Raw genomic sequence first — 9,479 nt, forward strand, 5'->3', positions numbered from 1 at the left:
AAAAACCTATTATAAATCTGATCATGTTTTGACTTTTAGACATTCTGATCACAACACATATGAAAAGTTATAGCCAGCATGAAGAATAAAAAGTACCGATTTTCTTTGTTTAGAACCACGGTGGCCACCGTTGATGGGCGACGTGACATCAGACTATTGAATCCAATTAAGCCCCTCATTTTGTGGACAGCAAAAAAAAACAAAAAAAAACCCATGCAATGACGTCTCCACACGTCATGTCCCGTCCTACATGTTAAATGTCGCTGTTGACCAGGGACCCCTTGTAAAGCGCTTTGAGCACATTTAGTGGATATTGCGCTATATAAAGCTCAATTATTATTATTATTATTATTATTATTATTATTATTATTATTATTATTATTATTATTATTATTATTATTATTATTATTATTATATCATCATCATCTGGGTTCCTAATCTTTCTCGAGGTCGGATGCCATGGTCTCTCTCTCTCTCTCTCCTCTTCTCTCTCTCTCTCTCCTCTCTCTCTCCTCTCTCTCTCTCTCTCTCTCTCTCTCTCCGTCGATATCGCAACATTCGTTGATCTTAATTGATATCACCTCTTCGATATTTTGCTGCCAGATTTTCCTCTCTCTTACCTTTACTTCGTTTTCCGTCTACTTCCCATCCAGTATCTTCTTTTGGATCGTTTCATGCCTTCCTGACTAGTACTAGGAAAACTTCGTAGAATTACGAATTTTTGGCTTCAGCTAGAGAGCTGCATGCGCCTCTTTGACAAAATATATCGTGTTGAAAAGGAAAATTTAGTTCCTTAGATCCGATACTCAAGACTTTGAAGCATGTGTAGATCAAGATGCTGTAAAATTATTGATTTGTAAAGCTAATACGCTTCAACAGTCGTAACGTCACTTTCCCCCGTAATGACACATGGGAGCTTAGCGGACGCCCTTATGAAATATTTCTGCGACGAGCATAAAAGTGTATCCAGAGGAGAAGAACATTATAAATCTGATCATGTATTGACTTTTATACATTCTGATCACAAGACATGTGAAAAGTTCTAGCCAGCATGAAGAATAAAAAGTACCGATTTTCTTTGTTTAAAATCACGATGGCCGCCGTTGCTGGGCGATGTGGCATCAGACTAGTGAATCCAACACTCTTCAATAGTCGTAACGTCACTTCCTTCCTAATGACGCATGGTAACTGAGTAACACTGGCTCTAAACTATCGGAACAATGGCGGACGCCCGTATGAAATATTTCTCCGGCGAGCATAAAAGCGTTTCCAGAGGAAAAAAAAAAAGGAAAAAAAATACCCCATAAATTTGATCATGTTTTGACTTTTATACATTCTGATCACAGGACATATGAAAAGTTCTAGCCAGCATGAAGAATAAAAAGTACCGCTTTTCTTTGTTTAGAACCACGATGCCGCGACGTGACATCGGACTATTGAATCCAATTTGAATAGATCGGAATTTGAAGTAAACGTTTTCTGGCAAAAATGTTTTTAAAATTAAATGTCTTTTGTCAGCGTAAGTCAGACTGCATGGAACAGATGCCCCCTTGGAGGTAAAAGCTCCGGCAGGCTTTACCTCTACAGCATCAGCGCGTAGCCATCGTTATGTTATAGATAGAATGCGCTTGGCCAAGGAGTTCACAACATTGCCATCCGGAAGTATAACGGACCAACACACAAACTCTGTGTAACCATGAACTTTTATAGTCTGGTTAATACAGTTTAGTGAGAACAACTCACAAACGCGGATGGCAAAAACGATAACAAAGGCCTGAGTGACGTCATCTTCGAACTATCTATAGCCTGACACTGAAAACCAAAAAGACTGGCATTTTGACGTCATTATTTGGTTTTTGCACCGCTTAGTGAGTTGTTAGTAGTGCTCATGGAAACAAGTTCTCCCATTGGTTGAACTATTGAATACAACTCACGATTTGTTTTCTTTTGTGGCCAAGGACTGGCATTTTGACGTCATTTTTTGGTCAGTGTCAGGCTATAGATAGAATGCGCTTGGCCAAGGAGTTCACAACATTGCCATCCGGAAGTATAACGGACCAACACACAAACTCTGTGTAACAATGAACTTTTATAGTCTGGTTAATACAGTTTAGTGAGAACAACTCACAAACGCGGATGGCAAAAACAATAACAAAGGCATACTATCTATAACTTTACGATGGCTACGGTCAGTGGCTCTGCAATGAAGTGTCTCATGATGTAACGAAATTAAAGCAATGTTGAGCATGGTCAGTTATCGGATGGTTGATAGTATTTTTTTTTCAACTCCTGATCCGAATGTTTTGCTCTTGGGTAAGGCATTTTACATGCATAAGCAAACTGGACTCGGGTGTGAATGAGTACTCTACCATAGAAAGTGACGGAAATTAGAAGAGTAAACTACTCCAAATCGGACGCAAAATATTACCTGTTTGGAGGGGGGCGGGTGGGGGGGGGGGGGGGGGGGGGGGGGGGGGGGGGGGGGGGGGGGGGGGGGGTGGGGGTTAAAAAGCATTGCGAGGCACATTTAGCTGAATGAATATGTGGAACAATCTTCATTTTCATTTTTATCCATATTATCATTTTATTCTTCTTTTTGTTAAGTCAATTGCACGTTTACCGATTGAGTTAATGCATTATCTCCCAAATACACTTCAACAGTCATGACGTAACTTCCCTCGTAATGACGCATGGTAACTTAGTAACTGGCTCTAAACTATCGGAAAAAGGCGGACGCCCTTATGAAATATTTCTCCGACGAGCATAAAAACGAATCCAGAGAAAAAAAAAACCTATTATAAATCTGATCATGTTTTGACTTTTAGACATTCTGATCACAACACATATGAAAAGTTATAGCCAGCATGAAGAATAAAAAGTACCGATTTTCTTTGTTTAGAACCACGGTGGCCACCGTTGATGGGCGACGTGACATCAGACTATTGAATCCAATTAAGCCCCTCATTTTGTGGACAGCAAAAAAAACAAAAAAAAAACCATGCAATGACGTCTCCACACGTCATGTCCCGTCCTACATGTTAAATGTCGCTGTTGACCAGGGACCCCTTGTAAAGCGCTTTGAGCACATTTAGTGGATATTGCGCTATATAAAGCTCAATTATTATTATTATTATTATTATTATTATTATTATTATTATTATTATTATTATTATTATTATTATATCATCATCATCTGGGTTCCTAATCTTTCTCGAGGTCGGATGCCATGGTCTCTCTCTCTCTCTCTCTCTCTCTCTCTCCTCTCTCTCTCTCTCTCTCTCCTCTCTCTCTCTCTCTCTCTCTCTCTCCTCTCTCCGTCGATATCGCAACATTCGTTGATCTTAATTGATATCACCTCTTCGATATTTTGCTGCCAGATTTTCCTCTCTCTTACCTTTACTTCGTTTTCCGTCTACTTCCCATCCAGTATCTTCTTTTGGATCGTTTCATGCCTTCCTGACTAGTACTAGGAAAACTTCGTAGAATTACGAATTTTTGGCTTCAGCTAGAGAGCTGCATGCGCCTCTTTGACAAAATATATCGTGTTGAAAAGGAAAATTTAGTTCCTTAGATCCTATACTCAAGACTTTGAAGCATGTGTAGATCAAGATGCTGTAAAATTATTGATTTGTAAAGCTAATACGCTTCAACAGTCGTAACGTCACTTTCCCCCGTAATGACACATGGGAGCTTAGCGGACGCCCTTATGAAATATTTCTGCGACGAGCATAAAAGTGTATCCAGAGGAGAAGAACATTATAAATCTGATCATGTATTGACTTTTATACATTCTGATCACAAGACATGTGAAAAGTTCTAGCCAGCATGAAGAATAAAAAGTACCGATTTTCTTTGTTTAAAATCACGATGGCCGCCGTTGCTGGGCGATGTGGCATCAGACTAGTGAATCCAACACTCTTCAATAGTCGTAACGTCACTTCCTTCCTAATGACGCATGGTAACTGAGTAACACTGGCTCTAAACTATCGGAACAATGGCGGACGCCCGTATGAAATATTTCTCCGGCGAGCATAAAAGCGTTTCCAGAGGAAAAAAAAAAGGAAAAAAAATACCCCATAAATTTGATCATGTTTTGACTTTTATACATTCTGATCACAAGGCATATTATGAAAAGGGAATGAAAAGTTCTAGCCAGCTTAAAGAATAGAAAGTAATGATTTTCTTTGTTTAGAACCAAGATGGCCGCCGTTGCTGGGCGACGTGACATCGGACTAGTGAATCCAATTGTTGGGAGTTCGTGCGATGAAGGCGGCGAGCAACACAAGATTTATGTTCTAGTTGCGTGTTTGAATCTTATCTGAAGCGGTTTATATTGCAATATTATGTGAGCTCAGAGTCCTCTATCCTGTTACGCCCTGAACCGTAGCAATCGTAAAGTTATAGCCAGACACTGACAAAAAATGACGTCAAAATGCCAGTCTTTTGCCACAAGAGAAAACAAATCGTGAGTTGTATTCAATAGCTCGACCAATGAAATAACTTGTTTCCTTGAGCGCTTTACATTGGTTGAACTATTGAATACAACTCACGATTAGTTTTCTTTTGTGGCCAAAGACTGACATTTTCACGTCATTTTTTGGTCAGTGTCAGGCTATAAGTTAACGATGGCTACGGTTCTAGTGTCAGGCTATATGTTAACGATGGCTACGCACTGACCAAAAAATAACGTCAAAATATCAGTCTTTTTCCACAACAAAAGAAAACAAATCGTGAGTTGTATTCAATAGTTCAACCAATAAAATAACTTGTTTCCTAAGCACTCTACTAACGACATCTCGCTAGACGCTACACAAACCTAAAAAATGACGTCAAACTGCCAGTCCTAGAGGGTTCTTGTGTCAGGCTATATCGTTAACATATAGCCTGACACAAGACCCCTCTAGGACTCGCAGTTTGACGTTATTTTTTTGGTCAGTGTCAGGCTATAACTTTACGAAGGCTACGGTTAGATCCGACAAAAAGTACTCTGTGATAGACTCCTATCCAAGATGTGAGCCAGGAAGACTGCATGATTAATGATTAAGGAAAATATATTTTTACAAAGGGCATTTACTTAATCTTGTAATCCACTTGTGTAAACCCAATTTCCATATGGTTGAACAAAGTTTATTCATTTATTTATGTAATGCTACATATACCGAGTTAATAAAGAAAGGTATCCCTTACGTTCATACAAGTTAACACGAAAGTTATCAGCGGATCTGTTTTATTCCTCGCTAGTTCTCCACAAGAGGAATATGGTGATGATGATGATGATGATGATGATGATGATGATGATGATGATGATGATGATGATTGTAGTGAGGACCGGGAGGAGAAGAAAGGATGATAATGATGATGATGATGATGATGATGATGATGATGATGATGATGATGATGATGATGATGATGATGATGATGATGATGATGATGATGGTTGTGGTGAGGACGAGGAGGAGAAGAAGGGATGATGATAATGATGATGATAATGATGATGATGATGATGATGATGATGATGATGATGATGTTGATGATGATGATGATTCCCAGACTCGATCAATCAGAGGTCCCTATGAGGCTGTATCGATCGGAAAATCCGATTTTTATCACATCACTTACATAGCAATGGCCTCAGGCGGCACAAACCATCCAACTTCAATTTATACTAACGTCGAAGTTTTCTTTTCAAATTGACGGATGAATGACTTGATTGAATAAATGAACAAATTAAACGTTTTATTAACCAATTAACCGCCAAACTCTGGGAAAAACATTTTTTAAAAAATTTGGCCAGAAAAATCGTCCGTCAATAAATACGTAGCCATCGTTAAGTTATAGCCTGATACTGAAACCCAAAAAGACTGGTAGTTTGACGTCATTATTTGGTTTTTGCACCGCCTAGTGAGTTGTCGTTAGTAGTGCTGCTCATGGAAACAAGTGGTTCCATTGGTTGAACTATTGAATACAACTCACAATAGGATTCAATAGTCGTAACGTCACTTCCTTCCTAATGACGCATGGTAACTTAGCAACACTGGCTCTAAACTATCGGAACAATGGCGGACGCCGGTATAAAATATTTCTCCGGCGAACATAAAGGGTATCCAGAGGGAAAAAAAAAAACATACATTTGATCATGTTTTGACTTTTACACATTTTGATCACAAGACATATGAAAAGTTCTAGCCAGCTTGAAGAATAAAAAGTAATGATTTTCTTTGTTTAGAACCAAGATGGCCGCCGTTGCCTGGCGGAGTGACATCAGACTACTGAATCCAATTTGTTTTCTTTTGTGGCCAAAGACTGGTATTTTTACGTCATTTTTTTTGGTCAGCGTCAGGCTATAAGTTAACGATGGCTACGGTCAGTGTCAGGCTATAAGTTAACGATGGCTACGGTCAGTGTCAGGCTATAAGTTAACGATGGCTACCGTCAAATATCGATCGGTTTAAATTACCCTAATCTTGGCAAACATTCTCACATCTGGTAACTCTGGCCACATTCTTGAAAGATGTATATTTCCAGAGTATAAATAAATAAACATTTATTCATCTTTACAACGCCACTCACTACCGCATTATCTCATTCGTCTGTAGTGTTTCATTCATCCTGTTTTGTTGAACGTCCGGAACGTCCGTTTTATCTGTTTTCGTAATATTAAATTGAAGCTTACATTCAATTTCACATTGTCATCTATTTCTTCGAGCTTCGAGTAGCAACAACATTTACATGACACTTTCCAGAGTATGCCAATTACCTGGTTAAGCAGATTACGTTTGGGTGAAAAGCCTCTTTACTATTTTAATGGCAAAACAATTATGACGCTTCACTATTAATCTTTGTAAAAAAAAAAAAAAGAAAAAAAGTTCGAGAAAGAGAAATATTCGTCCGCTTTTATTAAAAAGAGATTTTGACACGTAATGATATACAAAGGGATTCAAAAAGAATATGGCAAAACTATCACGCAATATAAAAAAAACAAAAACAAAAACAAAACAACCCTCCCCCCCCCCCCCCCCCCCCCCTCACAAAAAAACCAAAAAAAAAAAAACCAAAAGAAAAAAACCCAAACAAAACAAAACAAACAAAAAAAAAATACAAAAATAAAAAAAATTATAAAAACAAAACAATAGAAAGCACTAGCTTGGGCACATGTGTTCAAGTTTTTATAAATGTTCAATGTGGTCACCACTGGCGGCGCGGACAACATCAAGATGAGAATTCATCCCAAACGCGCCGCCGCAGCATGTCACGGTCCACCGTGTTGATTGCAGATGTTATTCGATCTTTCAAGTCATGGATACTTGCTGGAAGTGGCAGAATATAAACTTGATCTATAACACACCCTCCACAAAAAAGCCACACACAGTAAGGCCCGGGGACATGACAGACAGTAAGGTCTTTAGCACATCTCATCCCCATCCAACACCGAAACACGTTTTCACTCAAATAAAAAAATAAATTAAAAAAAACAAACAAAAAACAAAAAAAAAAAAACAAACAAAAAAACGGGCTTTATATAGCTTAATATCCACTAAATGTGCTCAAAGCGCTTTACAACGGGTCCCTGGTCAACAGCAACATTTAACATGTAGGACGGGACATGACGCCTATTAGGCGATATTACAATATTTCGGACAAAGGCAACGCTGTTAATATTGTCCGAAATATTGTAATATCGCCTAACAGGCGTCATGTCCCGTCCTACATGTTAAATGTTTCTGTTGACCAGGGACCTCTTGTAAAGCGCTTTCAGCACATTTAGTGGATATTGCGCTATATAAAGCTAAAAATGATTACTTTATTCTCTATGTCTTGATTAACTCACTCAACCCTGACAACGACTATATCTGTAGTTTACTCGGGTTACTTTTACCGCATGCCTATTTATTACATTTTTTCTGAGACAAATTATAGACGTAGTATCAAAGCTAATGTTTTTTAGTTTTTACATGTTAATGATAGCTGAATAAAACTATCTATGTACATGCTGATTTTAAATACATTTTTTCCAATTTTGAAAAGTAGCAAAAATCTCTAGGATTGAGTGAGTTAAGCGAGAATCCTAGCTTATGTTGGATTGTATCGGGGTCTTCCCGCCAGATCTAAACGGTCCTTGCTACCCAATTACTACTGAATATGCAGTGGGGTCATCAGCAATTGAAAAAAAAAAACGCACTAAAAAAAAAGAAGAAGAAGAAGAAAAAAACACACACAAAACAAAAACAAAACAATGACAAAATACATTAACAACAACAAAACAAACAAACAAATGAATAAAGCCTCTTTTTAAAAAAAATAGGACTGACTGCAGTTGTCCCTTTGCTTGTAAATCAATTGTTCAAAATGGGTTGTCTCGACAAAGAGCAATCAGAGAACAATTGTGACTGCGGTGACGATGGTGATTATTATTATTATATTATTATTATTAATTATTATATATATATTATTATTATTATTATTATTATTATTATTATTATTATTATTATTATATTATTATTATTATTATTATATTATTATTATTATTATTATTATTATTTTATTATTATTATTATATTATTATTATTATTATCATCATCATTATTATTATTATTATTATTATTATTATTATTATTATTATTATTATTATATTATTATTATTATTATTATTATTTATATTATTATTATTATTATTATTATTATTATTATTATTATTATTATTATTATTATTATTATTATATCATTATTATTATTATTATTATTATCATTATCATTATTATTATAACAACAAAAACGTTTATGTGACATCAGCCCCAAGAGGATATCGATTTCCGCTTCTGACATTTACCTCTGTGTATAATCTTATTACGCGGCAATCACATTCATTTCCGGTCCGTCTGATGCCAAACGCCAAACACTTATGATGTCATAATACACTTACAAAAGAGTATGGGAGAGGAGGGTGGGGAATGATGGCCACCTTAATTTTTAAAGAGATTTCCTCGGAAAGTTGCAGTTTCTTTGTCTTCATATTGAGACTACTGCAAGATGTTATTATATTGACTACCAGGTGTTATTCAACCCAACAAGTTTGTAATATCCAATTACTTAGAATAAATCCAATTTCAAATTTTATGATCAAGGTGGACGATTTGCCCCAACTGCTCGTTCGTCATCGTAACAAATTAAAAAACAAAACAAAAAAAAAAAACAAAAAAAAAAAAAAAACAAAAAAACAAAAAAAACCCAAACACAACAAAAAACAAACAAAACAAAACAAAACAAAATTAAAAAAAAAAATATTTAAGAAATTATATTCCCTTCAATATTAAAAAGAAATAAGAAACTCCTAATCCAAGTCTCATATTTTTGGCAGTAAATCGAGTTTTCAGATTCTAGTTCAATCCGACATGATACCGTCTGTGTAGGCGATGGGTCACTAAATTAAATAGTGCCATGAGTAAAAATAGGTCATTGTTCTCTCACGTTCTGGATAACTG

The sequence above is a fragment of the Berghia stephanieae genome, chromosome 6 (genome assembly GCF_034508935.2).
Source record: "Berghia stephanieae isolate SIO BIC M18660-M18661 chromosome 6, UCSD_Bste_1.3, whole genome shotgun sequence".
Lineage (NCBI taxonomy): Eukaryota > Metazoa > Mollusca > Gastropoda > Nudibranchia > Aeolidiidae > Berghia > Berghia stephanieae.